Below are 21,122 nucleotides of genomic sequence, written 5' to 3' on the forward strand. Positions count from 1 at the left end.
AGGAGAGGACAATGTTAATCCACTTTTTTCTTGATCTGCATGGCTAACGTGAAGCCTTAATATACAAAATATAACTATCTGGAAGTGAATGCACTTACTAAAATAAGAAGAGAAAAGAGAAACTCAATCCTCTTCCCAGCCCAGGGCCTCATGATGGACCAACTGCAAACTCGGACAGCATCCACTGGCAGAAAGCTCCATGACAAACAAACATACATATCTTTGAAGAAGACAAAAATAAAGTTCTTTTCCTTTTGATAGGAACAGTGTTATCCTCTACCAGTCAGTGTGCAAATTCCCTTTCTCTTTCCCACAAGTGAAAATAAATAATTTGTACATGGCTTAATTTGCCTGGTGCGTCACTTCTCGACATCAGAAACTAATAAAGAGAATTTCCCAACGGGGTCAGTTGTCCTGGATTACAACTTTTTAACCTCTCCCGTACTTCACAACATACATGACATGCAGAAAGAGAGTCCTAATTGCTTATTTACAAATTGCACAAGGCCAGTGACAAGTGTTAGAGGCATTCTGCTCCCAGCAGTGCACGTTGTTCTGCAATGCCTGACAGAGGTGATGTGCAGGGCAGACGCTGGCTATCCTGAAGGCAACCAAAGCAGCCTCTGCTCCGGGCTACAGCCTGGCTTTCCTTCTGCCCCTGCTCACATGCTTCTGTATTTAGCTGGGTTGTCTTCCATAGATAATGGCTAAAGACAAACCAGAATATGTTCTTTCCTACGTTCTCATTTATATATAAAATAATCAGAGTATTTGTGCTTCCAGGCAGCTTTTAGGAGCAGAATTCCACTACTGTTCAGTAAAGCTGTTCCAAAGTTGACACTAAGATTGGAAGCTTCTCAGTTCCTAAAAGAACACTGTATAAGCATCTGAAGCAACGAACAAATATGTGAATAAATATACCAACAGCATAAGCAACAGAAGAAAAGGACACCTCGACTTTAAGGTGCATCTCTTACCCAAAGCCTTAAACTCACTAAGAAAGAAATTTCGCGTTGTAAGCACACCAACAGGTTACATTTTTGCTTCTTGACACTTTATCATCATGTAATAAAGTGCCTTCTTTTAGCCATGATATGCCACTGTTCAAAATCAAGTCCCCCCAATAGAAAACAAGAAACTTCTCTAAACTGTGTTGTTTCGTATTTAAAAAAAAATTGGTGCAATTATCCGTAACTGGCAACTTTTGATTATTTTCAGCTCTCACTCTCTCCAAGCAGCCACTGCAGCCAGCAGCAGAAACACCAATGCCCAGCTTCCAGCACCAGGAATTTTCTTCTGGGCCAGACTCAGAGTGCAATCAGTGCTGTACACAGGGAAAACTGTTTTCTCCAAGATTTGAAATATTAGGTTGTACACCTGAAGTTCACATGGAAAGAAATCAGAGCCCTGCCCCAGTGTATGAACACTGTGTATAAATGCTACCATTTAAATAACTGGAAAAAGAAAACAACAACATTTGTTGCATCATCCTTTCATCATTATACTTTTTACAGAGGAAGCACCTTCAGGAAGTCCATGGAGCAGCTTTCACCAGCAGCAGCTGCTGCAGTAATGGTTTTAAGCTGTTGAGTTTTACTCTGCTCATTTTCTGATGGGCCCAACTTCATGACTTTAACAATCTGATTTTCCGAATTCCTTGCTTCTATTATCCCTCTGTGCCTAGAGGATGTTTATCTCCCAGTAAAACGTTAACCAAAGTCATCACACGCATCGTATTAGATTTCATTCCTTAATACCTACACGGTGGCCTACGAGGTGTCAGATGTTGTCATGCTCCAGAAGAGCCCGACCAGGGAGTGCTGCAGCGAGGGCATCGCAGCACGCATCCTGCCTGGCGCCAGGAAGGCTGAGAAAGCTCAAAACGAATTTACACAGTGCAGGAAAGTCGCTGCCCTACCTGACACGTAATGTGAGGGCTCTGGAAGGCCTCCTCTTTTACCATCCATGAGTATTCATTGCTCTGCTTCCTCTATGTAGTTCTTTCAAACTGCCATTGCTGCTAATTGGTACTATTAATTGTCCAATTCATTCATAAAGTACCAGGATGATATTTTAATGCTCCCCTGGCACAGGACTCCTAAAGCAGAATTCAGCTTCTGTTTCTGGAATTTTAATTCTATTCTTGTTAAGGTTAATAGACAGTTTCCTACTGAGTTTAATATAATTCACATTGGATCACTACTGAGTCTATATTTATACAAAATGCCCTATTTGAATCTAATCGTGTTAAAGATACCCATCTTCTTTCTTCATAGAGATCAAAATTCACTAAAAATTTAGCCTAGAATGAATTTTCATAAAAAAAAAAAGATGAAGTTTGTTTTTAAAAAGTATTTCTAAAATCTGATACCAAATCTTCCTCTGATATTCCTCTGATTTTTAAAAATATTAAATATTGCTCTGATTTTTAAAAATAGCACCTGCTGCAAGTAACATTAAGGCCAAACAGACATGTTAAATACCGTAATGCTTTTTTTAATGATAACTGTACTAAATGTCACTGTGGACGAAGTTATAAATCCTCTTAAAAGGCTGATAATATTCACTTCTGTGTTGCAAAGGTTTTTTTGAGACATGAGCTTTTGGAAGTGCCAGAGGTGAGATGATATGCACAGAAAACTAGCAAATATATAAACATATCTAAGACCTCATGATGCCCTAACGAATTTATTAATTTAGAAGCTTTATGACACTGGAAACTACATTTTGAATGGCAACCCATACTGAAATATAAAAACACTAATGTTTTATATAAATATATATCAAAATTATAATATGTGAAAAACCAAAAAGGCACAGAAAAATGGCAAGATGAAAACATAATTTTTCAGCAGATAAGAAAAGCAAAAATGTAAAATATATTCTCCACAGGAAAGTGATGGCAAAGGCCTCAGAAACCCCACAGTGCCAGTGAGGAGGCCGCTCTGGAAGGTGGCTTGGGGAAGGTTTTTACAGCGCAGGGCAGCAGCCATCACCACATGCCTGCCTGAATTCTTTCAGCAAACATTTTGGAGAATGCTGTGTTGGACAGGGCATGAAAACCATGCTCTCGAGTACGCCATTAAGGGACGTACAGAGAAACCATCAAGCCTGCTGGCGTACCTCAGGTCCTCCGGCCTGCTCCTGACAGGAGTAAACCTGTGCTGCCTCAGGGCTTCCTCCGGCAGCCGGCTCCAGCCTCCACCACCAGCTCCTCTTGTTCCTCCACTATTCCTCCTCCTCACCACAGTTTTGCTCTTAGATGTAATCAAGAGGATGACCTGCACTCAGTGCAAACATGAAAAACTCTTCCCCGTCTCCTCAGTGAGGAACGCCTCTCACCCTGACATCAGTTTAACCCACTCTCCATTGCTTTAGTGTCTCTACAGAGTTTCATGAGGGAAAATTTCTTCCAGTTTAATTTTTTTCCCTCAGTCACCACCTAATGTAGAGGAACACGAAAAGGAAAGTGTGCACCTGTCCTGTCAGGAGGTTTCTGATGCTGTTAGATGTAACTGGAGACTTTAGATGTAACCAGAGAGCAGAGGCTGGCGGACTACAGCAGCAGGCATGGGTAGAGGCAGTTAAAGCAACTGATGGGTATGGAAGCATTTCTAGTCACTAGACTCCTGTCAAAAACCTAAAAGCAGACATACCTAAGCTGGTATTTTGGGATTGTAAGGCAAGAATGAGGGCAGCTCTCCCAGGCTGCTCCCTAATCCTTCCCAGGCTGGCTCTGACGACCTGAGGAAGCAGCCAGCCCCGTCAAAGAACATCTCCAAGCAAACGGCAATGGAGAAGGCAGAAAGCAGGGCTCTTCAGCATAGCCATCTGATGAGTGACACTGCTCCTGACACTGCCAGCTTTGGCTTCCTAAAGCAGGGTGCCCTCCTGCTATGTTCAGGGCTACGAGGACACAAGTACTAAGGGAAGAGCCTCAGGGACGCAGCACATCAGGGTGCTTCAGGGCTTGAGCGGCAGCTGTGGTATCTCCACACCAGGCCCTGCTCACGTTCCAGAAGGCTCTCTCATTATAGTGGTTTGCAACTGGAAAAAAATCAAACTCGGTGGAAATCACTGCAGTATTAGCTACTGCTGACAGAGACAAAGCATTACATTAGGCGTTTCTTAGAGCAGGCCGACCATAAGAATCATGTCACAGCTTTAAGTTAACTAGCTTCTCATGCTTACTTCGATACCCCAGAAAGATACTCAAGGGTGTGCTCAACATTTGCAATACTTAACAAAAGTTGGTGTAAAGCTACTGGGGAGACAATAAGAACATTTGCAACACAGTTCTTAATCCCAGGAAACAAGACAGGAATTTCAAGACCACCACACAAATGGCCCCTGCATCCCTTTGCACTCAAACCTTTGTTTGGCAACAGATTTTTTATTATTATTTTATTTTTATTTTTTTCTGTTTGCAGATCACTACAATAAAAAGCTTTATGTCTTCCAATTCCTACTTTACTGCAATATTTTATAAAACAGATTTATTCAGGCTCAAGAAGAGTGAGAAAAGGCACGTAACTGGTTTATTGGCCTGGTTGGCACTTCGTTATGTAAAATTTTTATTTCATAAAACTTTGTGCTACTTTCACTCTGAGCAATCACAGAATCCTTAGGGTTGGAGAAGACCTCCAAGATCATCTGCTCCAACCATCCCCCTACCAGCAATGTCACCCACTAGACCATGTCCCTAAGCACCACATTCAGCTTTTCCTTAAACACCCCCAGGGATGGTGACTCCACCACCTCCCTGGGCAACCTGTCCCAGTGCCTAAATTCAATGACAAGAAAAAACAAGGTGGGTTCCCATGCTAAAAGTTAAAGATTTTCATGTACTGTGAAGTGCCAGCTACTCATAAAGCAAATGAATACAACAACAACAAAACAAACAAACAACAAACAAAAAAAAACACACACAAAGGAAAAAGCATTTCATTAAAAAGTTAAGTGATTTCCAGGAAACTGTATCAGAGAGCATTGTAACTTTACTATTCCTTTGGTTTGCTGAGGCACCTGACTAGCTTCTGGGGGAAGAAGATGAAAACAATATTAGAAAGAATTGCCTCAGCAATGCCCCCATGAAAACAACCCCCCAACACTTGTGCAAGCCCCAATGCATTTTTTTATCCTAAGTCTGCTCTAAAAGTATTAGAGGAAAAACAAAAGAGACAGTAAAAACAAGCACTTAAAATTGTCAAGACAGTAAATCAACAATAGGAGTAGGTAAAAAAAAAACAGATTTAAAAAAAATAAATGAAACACACAAAGATATTGAGGGATTAAAGCACAGAAAACTATTGCAACAAGAAATAAAATCCATAAAAAAATCAGAGATACAACCGTACAATATAAATTCAAAACATGAAGTGCATTAGGTTCCTTGCTTTAAAAAAGTTTTTCATCAGGCAGGCATTCATTCAAGAAGCAACTATATTAATGCTGCCGTATAAAGACCAAGAAAAAATGTTTCAGAGTAGGTAACAAATGAATTTTACTAGGTTTATGTTAGCCAGCTTTTTCACTGAGCATGCAGAGAAAACAGATCCAAATGCAAAACTTTTAGTAGCATTCAACAGACAAGTTTCCTTTGTTATTACAAGACTTTATGTGAAACTTTTGCTACCACTGAAACCCTTTCAATCCAGAGCAACTTCTACCATAAAATGGAAAGACTTGAATTGTTTAAGGCCTCCAGTCATTAACAGAAGTTAAACACTTCTAATTGCTCTGAAAGTTATCTTAATTTAGTAATTAAAAAATGTCAGTGTAACAGCAGTATAGCCTGACAATTTTGTATGGATCTAAGAGCAGAGAATTACACGATGTCAGCTGGTCGATTTTAACGAATATTTTTTTTTCCTTCTTCACAGAAACCACCACATAAACTTCCCAGATCCCTCATTCTCAGCATGTTTTAACACTGAAATTTGCCTCACCATCAGAAGGTTTCTGACTCTGAAGCTTTTGTTCGCCCTTCTGTACTTGAAAAGCTTCCCTGATTCCAAGGAATGGCCACAGGTAGGAAAGAGCTGATGGGAGCTTCCACCTGACAGAAGTCATTTCCCAAAGAGACTACTGAGACAACCATTCAAGGAGAAAAAATTGAAATTCCTCCTGAATTAGGCTAGATTGAAATCAACGAGACAATCAGATCCCCTGGCAACTACTGATCTGGCAGACAAAAAGGTTTCAGTTCAAGTGCTGTGGTATTAACTGTGAGCCTAAGCGTAAGGACCAAAGCCCATCTTCACCTTAATGTCAACTTGCTTTAAGTTTACAGCTATCAGAGCATACTCGCCACATTTTTGGGAGCAGTGCTTGATGCCCTCGGTCTGCCAACCCTCCAGCCAGGCCAGCTTCAGTCAGGTAGCACAGTGAGGCACCCGGTGGGCTACCAGATTTTGCACAGAACTGCTCTGGATGTGGAGTGGATCAGGGAAGAAGCAAAGAAACACCGAGAACCCCCCAAAAAAACCCAAGCCTTCCAACCTGATGCCATTCACACAGCGCTCACCTCGCAGGGTGCGTCCCTCCAGCTCGGGCTGCCCCGCGGTTGTACCAACGGCAGCGGAGCAGAAGGAAGTGGTGCACGTGTGGGAACAGCGGCCAGCACAGAAAACAGCTTTTTCCATAGAACTGCTGGCCTGAATGCAAGTGCAATTACACCCCGACTTCCCTTGTAACTGAAAGTTTTCTGCCGTACAGCATCCAAACTTTCTAGCAGCCTCGTACCATTTTATATGAAGATACGTCGATGCGTTCTTTGACATCCTGAGCTAGCAGGTAGAAATAACAATATATAGCTCATTCCTGAATTCCAGCAGCTACAAGCTTTTTGAGAATTATGTTCCTGAATGCTTCTAGCAACGTGTCTTATCTAGAAGCTTCAGTGCTGGAGAAAGTGACTCACCTTGCACTGGAGTTGAAGAAGAGATTTAGAAGGGAAGCCTGATGCACTTTTAAAGTACCAGCACAAGCACTATTAAAATTAGCATCCAGATGTGTCATTATAATTTGAAATGCCTAACCAAGCCACATTACAGAATGTGAAACTTACCAAAAATGTCAGAATGCTCTAAGGAGGTAACAGTTAGCTGTCACTAAGTGAAATAACCAAATTAGTCATTTTTAAGTACGGTTCCAAATATTCAATGCAAACCAAAACCAGCCTCCTGAATTATTTATTTTTTGAACTATAAACATGTCCTCATGTCTCTAGCAATATTACAAATCTACTCATGCAGCTAGATCCTCATTAAGGAGACGAGGACTCAGCTACAAACGCAGGGTAAATGCAAGGTAAGAATTTATCCTAAGCACACAGAACTGTAGTAAAAGGAGCCATTCAAGTGGCTTGCCTGCAACTGCTGGAGCTCAGACCAACTACATATGCTATGGTAAAGCAGTTTGTACTGTGGCATGTGCAAGTATTTTAGGGAGCAGATAAAAACAAGCAGTTTAAAGTAAGCATTTTCTCTAAATACACTTTCTGTTTATTTTTCCAGCCTTACGTACAGAAAACATGAACTCACTTGCACAGCAATACTCCTGTGCCCTAACGCTCACGTTAGCATCAGGAACTGCTGTTATACCCATGTAGCAGAATATTTTGTATCTGTATTTCTTTCCTCATGATATAAGTAAATGGTTTTGTGGCAGAGATAATACGACAACACAGAGTAAACTCACCTTTCTGCTTTATCATTTTCATTCATTGATTTAGGCCAAGTACAAAATCCCACAGTAAACAGTAAATCTGTTGTAATTGTACAGTGAACGGTAGCCTGGGCACTTGCAACAGGTCTCAAAGCTGGAAACAGAAACTTTATGGAAAAGTACTAAAGAACAAGTCCTTTAAGTGGTCAGATTTCACACTGGTCTTCGAAACCCTTCTCATCTGAACCCCAGACTCTTAAACTTTACTAACTACAGACCATTAAGCGTGTCTGCATCAATTTTGCCAATGTGTTTGGTGGAAATGTGTTTCTGTAACATGCTTTCCAGATGCCATTTATGAGTAGAGAACACATAAAACCAATAAAAAGGAACATAAGTTTATTTTATTATCTTCTTTCCATTTTTTTTTGTGCCATCAGCAATAAAAGACCACATGGAGACTGCCACGTATGCAATTAAGTGGGACGAATCGTAGTGAAAAATAGATCCAGCACACCTTCAGAGCAAAGACTGCTGCTCCAAAAGCTACAGAGGTGGGCAAGGACCGTCACACTGTAAGTTTGAGACACAGGAGTTCTGGGAAGCTAAGACAAAGAGAAAAACTGAAGTAGTGCAATTTTTTAAAAATTATTATTAGTGAAGGCTGTAGAGTAGCCCTTTTTAAAAACTCAATTCATGATGAAGCTTTTTGGAACTAAAGCAAGATAATTTAACACATTATGCTACCACGGAATCGAGGTCACACACACTGACATCAAGTTTTGCATGAATTTTGAATATCCTTGGCATTAAGTTATTTGACATTCATGGAACCACCTCAGGTTAAGCTGAATGGCAATACATGGCATCAGGTTGTATTTTAGTAACTCGGCGCTGCGAGCTTAGCAAGCAATTCAGGATTTCAGGTATTTTGCATTATTGCAGAGGCACTATTTGTACTTTTACATACAGTAGCTGCTCTATCAAAAGAGAAGTTATTCAGTGATTTACAGGCACGGCACTTAAGCACAGTTGTCAACTTTGAAACCTATCAATTTGATTTTTTTTTCTTTCTTTTTAGCTGGCTTTAGCACAAGAAGTTCTGCCAGAGATTGTTTTCAATTTGCACACATTTAAAACCAGTGCTGATTTCCTGGGACAGCTGACTTACAATTGGTGTGTTCTCTGTAACTGAGCAAGATCTACAAGAAACCCATGAAGACTTCTCGTGCTATTGTTTCATTTGCAGCACCCCAGAGCAAGGCTTGTTTTCTTTCTCTTTCCAGCATATACCACCATGGTGCCACCATGGCAAAGCAGAAGGATCAGGGGACGACAGGACAACAGGGTTGTTAAAATCTGAAGATTTATCTGCAGATGTGAGACACAAGGATCCAATTGGCTCTCCCTGCCCCTTCATACATCTCCCCTTCACTGCTCTCCCAGAGGACAGAGTATTTCCAGTCACTTTCATACACCCCAAAGCATACAGAAAGCTGTGGGACTGCATCGAGGCCACACCACCTGATCTTTGCACATGTGCAACCTCATATGCTCTCCGTTGGTTGGCAGAGGGCATGTTATTTTCAGCTCATACATTCTCCTTTTTTCCCCATTAAGTAGTTATTATTGTTTTTATAAATATATTTGAAAACCTATATATTTATAATGTACATATAAACTATACTTTTATAATTATTCTAGTTTATTGGTTTAAACAGTGGTGCTAAACATGTTTTTTTTTTCCCCACAACAAGTGACAGAGCTGTGAAGGTGCATCCTAACAGTTACCAGGTCTCTTTCAGGAACACCGATTTTGTTTCAACAAAAAGATGTAAGGCTTAAATAGTTTACAAGATGAAAAAGCCCAATGAAACGAGGCCAGCACCAAGACCTCACAGTGTATCATGGCAAGGTAAGGCGTTTGTGAAGTGCTTGTGCAAACACCAGACTTGTGCTCCTCCTTTCTCCTCTTGGACTGCCAGCCACACCTCCTTTAGCACAGGAAACAATTCTTCAAACTGTGTAAAATGAGCTGAAAGTCTATTTCCTCCAACCCAGTAAGTCTCTTACTCCTAGCACCAGTAATTGCCTTGCCCTAGTACCACATACATCACTCAGGACTCACCATGTGCTGGTCCGGTATCGCTGCAGCCCAGAGGATGCTTCCCCTGCCTCTTGAACCATCCCAGGCACGACCTATGGACACCCAGGGCACCCTACTTTTAACGGGGTGAAGTTATCAGCACACTAAATGTTTAGCTTTATATTCAAAGGCTGCACAAAAGATGGAAGCAGAGGAATTGCTACACACTGGCCACCAGGTAGTACCTGTGGTAAGGGCAAGAGTCACCAAAAACATTCAGCGCTGCAAAACCTGGTAACTTCTAAACATCTGATAAACACAAGCTTTCCCAAATCGATTTTCTCAGCTTCATCTCCTGCTGGATACACACTGATATCTTGCAAAATGGGAACAGATTAATGAGCACGCCGATCCTGTCAATAGCCTGGCAGAACGCGGGCCGTCGAGCCACCCACGCCACGGAAACGTCTCTCACAGAAGCACGAGCTGTTGATGTCCTACCATCAAATGCTAAACCCACCGCCACGCTAGTGAAACATCCAAGCAGTCCTTCACGCAGAGTGGATCCCTCCTGATGAATCAGAAGAGGTTTGGTTTTTGGCACCAGCACGGATCGGAGTAAACTAACAGAGTGAATTGCCAGACGCGCAGGAGAGCTCTCCTCCCGCATCCCAAATCTCTAATGCCATTTTTGGACTTGTATGCACGAGCCACCGAAACAACAGATGAAGAGACAGTTTGATTCCTGAAAAGGACTGGCCAAAGGCCTCAAATCTTCTAGTCCTGTCAAAATATATCCAAAGACATCGTATCGGAAGCCTATCGAAAGCTGCATCTTAGGAAAAAAAAATAAAACCAACCTAATTAGGTAAACAGCTAGCCACACCATTCTTTATGAAGCAGTGACAGAATGTCAAAGGTAAAAAGCATACAGGCTTCGGAGTTCAACATTTACATTTCAAAATACAGCACTGCATTTGAACTACAAGTTGTGGAAATTACAGAAAAATGGGCTCAAAATTCCACGTTTTCTCTAGAAAATCTTCCCCAAAGAACCCTATTTCTTCTCAAAAGAACCCCATTACAAACATCTGGAATATCCCCCTATATATGTGTGTGTGTGTTTAAATCTTTTATTACAGCAACAGAGTCATGGAAATGACTGACAGACACATTCAACATTCAGACACTGCTCCTTAAGGTTGCCACTGGTACACGTGCACGATACTAGATGAGTTCAGGGACAGAAAAGAAAAATTTAGCTAATATGGAATCTGTACCCTACAGCTGGCATTACAAAACATGCTGCAAAAAATACCTAAGGGTGTCAAACCCAAAGGAATGACCAGGGATCTCCAACGAGACACGTACCCAGAACAGAGCCATGAGGCACGCTTGAATCAATACAGCGCTGTACTTGGAGAGTGTAACCAGAAAGCTTTTTTGATCCTGCCATCAATTTCCACAGAGCCAGGACCTAACCCAGACTTAAGTAATTGCTTATGAACACTGTCTCTATCCTTAAATGTCTCCTTTAAAATCACCTGTTCATCATCACTAAATGATCACACTTAGTTCAATGCTAAAACATATAGTTCAATCCTCGGTTCATGTTTTATAAATTTCTATTTAAATTTACTATCCTGTCAGTCCAGTAAGTACTTTATACTTTTTTTTTTCTTCTTTCAGTGAATATATCCCATTATCCTAAATATTCCATGGCCTTGAACCTAGATGAGAGCTTGCTCTAAGGATCACTCTCTGTACCCACAGCCCTGCAAGCCCCTCACCTCCCTTCCTTTCAGTCCACCCACCACAATGCCATCCAGCTCTGTTCCTCGGCTGAGCGGCTGAATGATTTTAGCTCCTTACAAATTTAGTTCTGCATTTAGGATGGATCGTGGAGGAGGAAGTCAGGCCCTCAAGTTGAAAGGGTAATCCTCCAGACCAGAACCACAGTTGCTTAGGGTTCAGCCGCTCCTCCAGAGCTCAGCAAAGAGAAGTTCATCTAGGTGAGAAGTAAAACAGTACTAATTTTATATGAAAATCAGTTACTATTAAAGGTAATTAAATATGGAAACAGTTTTCTAGGTAAAACAGTGTGCATACATCCATTTCTAGGCACTGAAACAAGACGGAGTAGCTTTTGATGAGGCAAGCTGCAATCCAGGGGCTGCAAAAAGCACCATGATCTGCATGCCAAAGGGTCAGAAACCTGCCACTGCTGTCCCTTCTGGCCCTTGAATTCCTAGATTTCCCTCACATGCCCATAAAAAAAAACAAAAAGACCTACCTTGGGCAGGACTAGAAAATAAGCCGGGTAGATGTACAGATACAAGAGACAACCATGTCCCGTTGGAAGGTGCTACGCCTGCCTTCACTGGAAGAGATGCTTTTAGGCCAAGTATTTCTAGTTGGAAAGCATTTTATCATTGATTAACTGCACTTTGCTCTTCTGCAGAAGTACTTACAGCATGACTTTGTACATTAAGCATGTGTTTGGAGAGTCTGCTTCAGGAGGGAAAGAAAAGCAAAGAGAAACGTGGCTTCTCTGCACTCCCCTCGCGCCCCCAAGCCAGCACAGGTTCATCTTCAGGTTCACCTGTTTCATCCTGGCCTCCTCCAGTGGTTCAGGTGCCATTACAGGACACCTCTTTTTTTCAGGTAAGTTGGAAATAACAAGCTTTCTTGTAAAATGTGCATCATCCTAAAGCAGTGACTTATTTTGATAGTAAGAGCCTAGAAAGATCTTCCTTATGTCCTAGGCAGGGTAACAAAGCAAACGTTTTACGAGACGTTATGTGCTGCCAAAGCAAAGTGTAAATACCCTGCTCACACTGTAAATACAAGGGCTTTTTTAAAAAAAGGACTAAATAAGTACAGATAGTCAAGTCAACAGAAATACTGACATGAAACCTTCATCAGGCAAGTTTTCATCCTTTCTTGATGTGAAATTTCATACTACACACATGATACTCGGGAACTTTACCGAGATCTTTTTAATACGAATATCTGGGCTTTAAAAGTCCATAAAGAGGTCAAAAGTTGGCATGCCAAGTGTTTTCTCTGCCTTCTAAAAAAAATCTAACCTTCATTCTAAGTTGTTCTTAAATTACAGAGATGTGCTATGGGTCAGTACATACAACGATGTATTTACCTGCCCTGGAAGGCACCGCATTTTCACACCTACAAAATGCAGAAGCCAAGGGCTTTGACTACTGCTGGTACCTATCTGCCGAATTTGCTTTCAGATGATGTAATGCTATTTCTTCTTCAAGAGATGATATCATATGCAGTAACACCTGAAGAAGGACGTATCTTTGGTATGTATTTAATTCCATACCATCAGAACACGATAGGAACTGAAAGCTACTAGAGGAGCACTTCCCTGAGCACAGGGCGTGCCTTCCAACCCAACACCTCCGCGTCACATCACTGCAGGCTGCCAGCATGCTCCTGGCAGCTGCTCATTTCCCTACAAAATCTACGCTACAGGAACGTCACTTTCTGCCACTCAAACTCCTAAGGTAGGGTTAAGATCATAAGCAATTAAAGTAAAAAAAAAGATACATACCTGAGCCAATGTCTGCACTGTAAACTGTATAAACTTTTACACAAGAATTAGTAGCATAAGCAAAAGCACTGCCCTAGAATTATCTATGTGAGGTCAAATTTTATACATTATAAGCCAGGTAATATACTTTATATACAATTTTTCCTCTTCTGCCTCTTATTGAAGATGCAACTGTGGCCAGGTTCCCTTTCCAATTTGCTGTTTCTTTTGTCAAAATGGCAATTAAATGAGAATTGTTACCTATCTGCCTTTTCATAAACTTTTAAATCATACCTGGGATTCAGCAATGAACAACTATGTGTTACTTATATAAAAATAATAGCAATTTGCTTTCTAAAGAACATGCATCTGATACACACTACACCTACTTTGGTAAATTCATGCTGAGATCCGTGCCCTAAACAGTTTCAGTTCCTGTGTTAAGGACTCAAAGGGATGAAGTTGGTCAAAAAATAGCTTTTGTCCTGATACTTTTCCAATGGAAAGTTTAGTTTTCTTTTCAGTCCTTTTCAGCTCAAGTATTTCCCCCCCCCCCTCTCAAAATGTACTTACTGCTTTTCATACACTGCTAAAACAAAATAAATCCTAATGGATCGTCTGGTGTGATGCAATCTCAGTTTGGGAGGCTAAATTAAACTGGAAGAATTCCTGAAACAGCTGGGTGAAGATCTTATCTCATCAATAGCTTACAGGAATGTGATAAAAAAAATAAAGTGAAAAAAAAATCCTGTGTTGAATAATAATTCTGGGGCATCATCACAGGTTTTCAGAGGAAGAATGGCTTTAGAAACTTTTCATGAGCTTGAATTTAAAAGCATCACTTGTTTTAATTTAAAGCATTTCACTGAACAGGGATCTTTGTAGGGGAAGAGGCAGAGATGCCTGTGACATTCGCTCAGATCAGCAGCAATCAGTTGGGGTAGATGTTTCCCTTCAGCAGAAATATGCTGATAGAAGCCAGTTAAGAATCTGAAAAATGACAACACCTCGTTTAAAGATAAAACAACAAAAGCAGGAATGCATTTCAAAGCTCTCCTTCCTCACTGAATGAAGGCAGCGGCGGCCCTACTTAAGGCACACGCTTCCCAGAGCAGTAGATCAGATCTGGACAAAGGCAGCTGACCCAAGCTCAACACGCCAACTGCAAACCAGTTCCACTTTCCTTAGCCATTTCCACAGATTTTCAGCCCTCAAGCCTACAAAGGATGTGAATTTGGAGTAGGGCGAAAGCAAAGCAAAACAGCAATGTGGAAAGGAAAAAAAAAAAAGGATACAAAAAAAATTAAAAACAAACCTCCACAACCCTTCAGGTCGTCTTCACATCAAGAAAACCCATGGTTTCCTAGGTTTCCACTAACAGCGAAATTTAAGATTTGCTACCTTTGAGTTTCTTCTTTAGAGCACTGGGTTTTCAGGTGGAATTCTGAGAGCAAAATCAAGGATCTGAATCTGGTTTGTTGTTACAACAGACATGAATAATTCTGTTTATCTTAGACACTACACTCCAAATGCATTCTTCCTTTAAATATTTTGTAAAATTAGCCAGCAGTGAAAGTAGTTTTATTAACTGCTATTTTAAACACCTAGCACTCGCAGGACAATGACAATGCGGCTTAAATTTCCCCACAATTTCTCAATGTATTACAGGAAAACATAAGGATTGATATTTGTAAAACTTTCCAACACCATGGACAGAAATAATAATTAAAACAACAACAAACAAAAATCACAATTTTTTCTGGAGACATCCAGGTTACTGTCTGAAGCTAGCCCTTAGGCAACTAATTTAAAATGTGTGCATGTATACCTTGCTTTAATAAGAAAATATATATTAAAAAGGTGAATTTTAACAGTTTTGCTATAAAATTACTTCTGAGAGATTTATGTCAGTATCAGAAATTACTGCATTACCTAAAAATTTAACTTTGAAGTTAACTATTAAAACCACTGAGCAACAATAAAAACTTGTGGGGATATTTACTTATGCTCAGGGTGCTCTCGGTCCCAAGTTTTCAAAAAGGAAAGCCCTGGCAGTATGGAGCATTTATTTACAGTACCTGCCTCGATAAAACACCAGCCCCTATTTGATTTGAAAATTCTTTCGGAAGGACCATCTGGAAAAGAAAGGGGAACCACTGCAAACAAACCCACCGCTCACTGCAAGAAGCGTGACAAACTTGGCAAAAGAGGCCAAAATAAACAAACAAATAAATAAATAAATAACAAAATTCTGCCAAGACAAAGAATGACTTATTAAATGTACAATATTTAAAACATACGTTGAAGGTCAGCTCTAAAATATACCTAAAAGTATTAATATATATTATATATTTATTATATATATATATGCCTAAAAGTATGTTACAGAGAAATATAAACATATTTTTTCAAAATTTCTGTAGAAGTAACTTCCAAATTTAGTAGGTTTCCCTTTATTGAATTTATGATGGTGTAATTTCTTTTTATCTTGCATTACAGAAAATAACTTGGATTTTCACCAAAATACCCTTTCCCATTAAAAGATGAGAGAGCCGAAGAATCGACTGTTCTCAATAAAACATCAGGGCCTTCGAAAAGCCAACCGGGCTCGCTGGTTTTAATGACAATTCATAAGGAACCATCCCTCAATCTGGACTGCAGACTGCTCTAGGAAGGAGAATGATGCAACACAACTCTGCTCCTTCTCTGTCTTCGAATAATCTCAGTGAAAACATGAGGAACGACATGGTTCGAAGGCAAACCATTCAGAGAAGCACTGGGCAAGCCCCGCCACGCCATACGTTATATACTGCAGTGTAATTAAACAGACGCATAAATTCTGATGCTTGGACAATGAGGCCTGGTTCTGCACAGGGATACATCACGAGCCCCAGCATTATGCAGCTGAGAAAGCTCTTGAGGACTACACGGCTTGCAGCTGGAGATGGCACATGGGATTAAACGTGGCTATCAGTTTATTGCACAATATAAAATTCGATCGAGCTACCTGAATTTTCCACGTCCTCTTTAAAATACTCGAGGAACAGATGTAAGCCTCACCCTCGCTTCCTAACCTTGCATAAACAGTTTCCCCCTTTATTAAGGCTGGATTTCTCCACTATACTGCTGCACCCTTCCATGTGATTACCAGGAAAAAAACCTGGGGACTCGTAATGCATAATTCTGGTTTCTGTCACGTGCTGAAATAAATAGCGCGAATCAATAAGTGCCAGCTCAGTTTATGGATGAGGAAACCCAGCATTCATGCTAAGACCGCTACACGTGCATTAAAACCACTCATAAATCCCAAACTGTCTTCTACTACACAACTTCAAGCTTTTTGAAACATGCAGTTTTTGAAACGTGAAATTTCAGTGTGCAGACACTTGGTAGCAAGGACAGAGGCTGATCTTTTTGCATCAGGGTTGGGTGTGAGGCAGGCTTTGAGCCTCCGTAGCACTTTGGTCATGTTGAAGCAGCTACAGGAGCTGAGCTTGGAGCATGGCAGAAGGCACAACCTTCCTGCAGACATGCCCTGAGAAACAGGGGTTTAAGTCCAGAGCCAGAATGGAAATAAAATCTGGGAAAGTAAGTGACATGTGGGAACTCTGGTGCTGTGCAAGGATGGATAATGAAATAGAAACTAGCTGATATTGGAAATTACTTGGATGAGGGAGAAAGAAAATGAAGACAAGATGGTCATATATAAGACGGAGAGGCAGGACAAGAGATAAAAAGGAGTAAAAAGTGTAAAAATGGCTCAGTAGGAAACCAGAACTGGAAACCAAAAGGTGTGGAGAAAAGAAAGAGGAAAAGAAAGAAGGATGCGAAAGAAGGATGCTAAGGCTCACTATCCTTTCAATTCCTACACTTCTGATGTTCTTGCTCTCTCCTCAATGAAAGAATCTTCAAGGACTGAGAACCCCACTCCTAGAGCCACTGGGAAGAGTCCATAAACCCCAGCAGCCCACCAGAAGAGTTGGCAAAGAAAGCTCCTAGACCTGAAAACATTTCTGCAACATCTTCCGGGCGTCACGGGCTGGGTTTTGTCAGACTCTTAGAGAAAACCTGTTGCTAAAGAATACAGTAACAAACAAAGGCAAGTTCCTCATTGTATCCTCATAGCAAGGTTTGAAATTTGTTCAGTACAGATGAGGAACCACACGGAACAATTAAACCACCAGACAGCCGCACAGTGATGAAATGCCAGCTATTTAATGCATGGATTCCCTTTTGTAGGGAAAAATAGCATGTTATCATGTAATTAAAGACTGCGGGATGATGTGTAAGGTACGAGTGGGTGAACCAAGGTCACCAAGGTTTTGAAGTATTAGCCTGCAAGCACAGTAATGCGCATTAAACAGAGAGCCCCTACACGTAAAAATAGATCAAATGGAACAGAAACGGTGTCTGCACGTACCTGCACAGCTGTGACCAGGTTAGTACTGGTAGGTAAAAGGTAAAAAGAGTGCCAAATTAAAGCTAAGATGCTTAGAATAAGAGCTAATTTTTTTTGTATGTGTTTTTATTTATTTATTTTTTTTATTTTGTAGCTTTTGAAGCTTTCTGAGAAAGCTTTTCGAAGCTTTCTGAGGTTTATCCGCATGTACATATTAAAACTTCAGGGAAATAACGAGTAAAACATTAACCTTACAGACATACTTTCCCTGTCCCAGTTTTTCACATGCAAAAACTATTTCTTAACCCAAATGTGAACATGGACAATTGTTCCGCTGTATCTTTACCAAATGTCACAGTTCCCCAGTTTACAACAACTGAAATCCTACTGAAAGGCTATTCTTGAAGGAAACAGCAGCAGCAAACCACAAAATTTAACTTCAGCATGGCAGAGGTATAAATGACCTCTCAGCTTAGTGCTGTTTATCTTGTAAATGAAAAGGGTCTTCCATTCTGGGGTTAAAAGAGAAAAAAAAAGAGAACTGCCTTCATTTCTTTCTTAATTTGAGCCTGGCTCTAACAAACAGCCACTGTTTGTTTCCTTATTTTAGGTCATGTCATTCAGTTATGCATGCCACACTTTTTAACTCTTTCCCATCTGCTGATCTCTTCCAGCATCATCTGGGAGCTGGGAAAACCTCGGATGAGGCAAAACCTGGTGGAAGCTGGGCTGCTGGTGCCCACAGCACATGGTGCCATAGGTGAGTCCCACGCTGCTTTAGTGCCCTGCAGTTAAACGTGGGCTGAAAAACCACCCGTTAAGGGAAAAAAACAACAAAAGAAACAAAAACGGGGCGGTTCATACGAAACCTCTGACTTATGTAAGATGAGACTCAGGAGGAAGTAAAGCACAAATACACTGCACATGCTACAGCAACGGGGGACTTTATTCTGGTACCGGGGCAGTGAGACACGCGTCTCTGCCCCTGGGTCCCAGCCCTGAACCTCTCAGCCAGCTCCAAGCATTCCCTGTTCATCCTGCTTGAAAAATAATAATAAAGATCTGCAGAACGAGCTCTTCCTCAGCAGATCGTGGCTGCCCAGACACTCATAAAGGAAGAAAATTAGGTCTGAATACCGAACAAACTTTGCACCACGTAGCTTTGTTTTTGCTGTACAGCATCACACGGTGTCGTGCTGCAGGTGAAGAGTATCACTGGGGCCACAGCACCCTACCAGCACCAAGATTTATTCTTCAGATAAATAAAAATTTAAAAAAGCCATTCAAAGTTCAGACTTGGAGAACTGAGTAAGAACTAAGTTCGTGAGCTCATCCCATCCTCCTATTCAAGAGGATTTCCCACACTTCGCTTTGAAAGTCTAAGATGAAGTCGCTGCATTCATGAGTTCAAAAAGGGAGCTGTACCCTCATTTTGGACTTGTCTACTAAAACAAAAAAAAGGCAAATATGTAAATTTCAAGTGAATTAAAGTGCCCCATTAGGAGTTCAATTATATTCTGAAATTACATCTTAATTGGTTTGCTCATAGCTGAGCTGTACAGCTAACCAAAAATCTACTACCATATAATCATCCCTAAATTTCAGATATTGCCACACATTAAATTAACAGCAGATAATGACTGGGAAAATTAGCTCTATTTCCATAACAGAAATATTCTTCCCACATTACCTAAGTGTCGGATATAGTCGGTTTCATAACAAATAGACAAAATAATAGACAGGGAACTCTTCTGAGTAGCTGGCATCTCTTGGTGATCAGAAGTCCACAGACTCAAAATGCACACTACAAGTTCAGCGGGCACCAGATTCGTGTCTCTAATTAACTAATACCTAAAAGAAATTCTATCTCTAAAATCCCACAGAAAACTTTAACAGATTGACCACCGTCTTACTGAGTGCCTTGCTGGCTTTTTCACCCTGCTTAACTCTCATTTTTTGAGAAGTAATCCCCACCCTGAAATACTCTTCAGATTTCGACATATGAGGTACTCCTGGCCACGATCAGCATCACACACAGATATTGCAAATGATCTGCGGTACCAAAAAGACTCTTGCTAAAGAAAGAATAAGGAATAATTTTAATAATATTAAATGCACAACAAGCGAGCTAAGGATTTGTGTTCTTGTAGCTGAACAGAGGAAAAAACATGAGCACCTTTCACATAGCTTGGTTTTCACATTAGCAGGCTAAATAAACTCCCTAAAAAACATTAACTTTTGGAAGCGAAGCTAGGCTCCTGTACGCCAGCTGCTGTTAATTTATCTTTTTTATGAGTACAAGAAGTATAGAACTTATTATATACAACTACAAAATATAGATGTTTTACTTACCTTTGCTGTCTGAAGGAAACAGATTTCAAAGATCTTGTCTGTAAATGAGAGATTCTTCAATATTTGTACCTCCAATGACCACCATCATCAATAAGGATCTGAAGGGAAACACCACAAAACAGCACATAAGCCAGGGGAGTTGCAACTAGAGTTAGATTTTTAGCATTCACCCATTGAGAAGGCAGGAGCTGCAATATGTACTGCGTACAAGAAGTGAATTTACCAGGTGCTGCTAAAAGCAACCCCCAGGATAACCATTCTGTGGGAAGGCGTCTAGCTACGTTACTATCACAATGACTCCACGTTAATAGATTTAAGGTTAAATACATCAAACTTAGGGAATTCACTGTTTTTATACGAAAGTAACGACACCAGTAATCACACCCTGCGTGAAAGATTACAAAAGAGAAGTTCTGCTGTGACGCGAGACCAAGTTTGATACCCACTGCAAGCCACCTCTCCCAGCCCCGGCACACACGAACTCTAACCCCGATGGTGTCCATGGAAGCACCGCGTGCCGCGACACTGCTAAAACCCTTCAGTCTTCATTTAGCCACAGATGCCATTAACTAGAAGGCTAATCAAGTCAAAAAGCTTTTGCCTTGTAAATAATTTTATCCTCTCCTGAGCGGCTTCCATTTGGGTTTCCTTTCTCAGGAATCCCACGTTGGGCAAAGGCAAAGGAGAGACTTTGGCTGACTCCAGCTAGGGCAAGAGCAGAGCAACAACAAAACTCAACACAGGCAACTCATTCATCTTGATTTTATTTTATTTTTAACATGATTGATCTGTTTACTCATTTCTCTCTTTGCAAGCCTGGACCATGCAAGTGTCAGCAGCCAGGACATGTGGGGAGGTGATCAGATCACTCAGCGCTCTGCATGGAGCATCCAGGCTGCCAGAGCCAAAGTGGCCAACGCCTCTACTACCAAAAAGACCAAGTTTACCTTTCTCAATGGATAAAGAATTTCACCTCAGCTTCACGGTAACGCTTTATCTGAATTGACCATGTTTGTTTCTCCTGACGTAAATCCAACCCCCAACGCCCATCAGCTCTGAACAAA

General features: G+C 40.9%; 1 protein-coding gene across 9 annotated transcripts in view; it reads right to left on the reverse strand.

Moving 5' to 3' along the window:
* The window catches only part of MBD5 (methyl-CpG binding domain protein 5), a 128,646-nt gene that overhangs the window by 63,325 nt on the left and 44,199 nt on the right, over nt 1-21,122 (reverse strand). For all 9 annotated transcript variants that reach the window (XM_068687018.1, XM_068687016.1, XM_068687017.1 and 6 more), the window contains exon 2: nt 20,059-20,156. The gene's annotated coding sequence lies outside the window, so the exon portion shown is untranslated. The remainder of the gene's footprint in view (nt 1-20,058; nt 20,157-21,122) is intronic.

This window comes from Anas acuta, chromosome 6 (genome assembly GCF_963932015.1).
Source record: "Anas acuta chromosome 6, bAnaAcu1.1, whole genome shotgun sequence".
Lineage (NCBI taxonomy): Eukaryota > Metazoa > Chordata > Aves > Anseriformes > Anatidae > Anas > Anas acuta.